This window comes from Eumetopias jubatus, unplaced genomic scaffold (assembly GCF_037043125.1).
Source record: "Eumetopias jubatus isolate StellerSeaLion01/CBP00866 unplaced genomic scaffold, mEumJub1_p1.0 scaffold_13, whole genome shotgun sequence".
In the NCBI taxonomy this organism is placed as follows: Eukaryota; Metazoa; Chordata; class Mammalia; order Carnivora; family Otariidae; genus Eumetopias; species Eumetopias jubatus.
Window position 1 is genome coordinate 89,333,913 of NW_028274819.1, and position 1,113 is coordinate 89,335,025.

The 1,113-nt window shown below is 40.5% G+C and overlaps 1 pseudogene; it reads right to left on the reverse strand.

Annotated features, from left to right (window-relative positions):
* Positions 1 to 659: 659 nt before the first annotated feature.
* On the reverse strand, positions 660 to 728 carry LOC114222365 (U4 spliceosomal RNA; annotated as a pseudogene).
* Between the last annotated feature and the right edge of the window lie 385 nt (positions 729 to 1,113).

A 1,113-nucleotide genomic window follows, 5' to 3' on the forward strand; every position in this document is an offset into this window, starting at 1 on the left:
AGGAGAAGGAGAAGCAGGCTCCCTGGTGCAGGACTTGATCCCAGGACCCTGGGATCATGACCTGAGCCAAAGGCTACCGCTTAACCGACTGAGCCACCCAGGCGCCCCCTAACTTCTTTTTCCAATATTTTCTTATCATGATTTACCTCAGGTCTCCCCTACCTATGAAGGAGAAAGCGAGGACATTTCAGAATCGACATATGCGCTGTCTCCTTAACTGTTTATACTAGTTTGGGTGGCGATACGGCCACCTGACTTGAGATACTGAACAGTGGTCAAGCCCAGCTAGATCGGGACCAAGAACCATGTCATGTGGCTCATCTTTTCACTCTCTTAATAATACCTTTTGAGGACCTGAAACTAATTAACTAATTAATTAATTCTCTTAGTTTTTGTTTAGTTGAAGATGTTTTCATTTCACCTTCATTCTTTTTTTTTTTTAAAGATTTATTTATTTATTCTAGAGAGCGAGAGCTCACACACGAACAGCGGGGAGGGGCAGAGGGAGAGGAAGAGAGAATCCTCAAGTAGACTCTGAGCTGAGTGTAGAGCCTGACACAGGGCTCGATCTCACAACCCTGAGCTCATGACCTGAGCTGAAATCAAGAATTAGACGCTTAACCCACTGAGTCACCCAAGTGCCCCTCACTCACCTTCATTCTTTCAATTAGCAATAATCGTGCCTCGGATAAACCTCATTGGTTCCGATACTGCCACTGCGCAAAGCTTACTCACCTTCATTCTTAAAGGACGTTTTCCTTGGATATAGGCCGGCTTTTACTTTCTTTTAGTTAACTACTTACCTCTGTTGTTTCTATGAAGAAATCCACTTTAAGTTCAACTGTTACTCCTGTGAAGGTAATCTGTTTTTTTACCCCTTTGGTTGCATTTAAGATCTGCATTTTGTCTTTCTTTCTTTCTTTCTTTATTTTAGTATTTTCACTAGTGTGCTTAGATGTGGGGATAATGTGTGTAGACAGATATACACATGTATACAAAAATATAAAATACATATGACATATATATTTTTAATGTAGTTGGCTTAGGGGTATAGAACCTTTTAAATCTATGGCTTAATATTTTCCAGCATTTTTGTAAAGTTCTCAGCTGTTA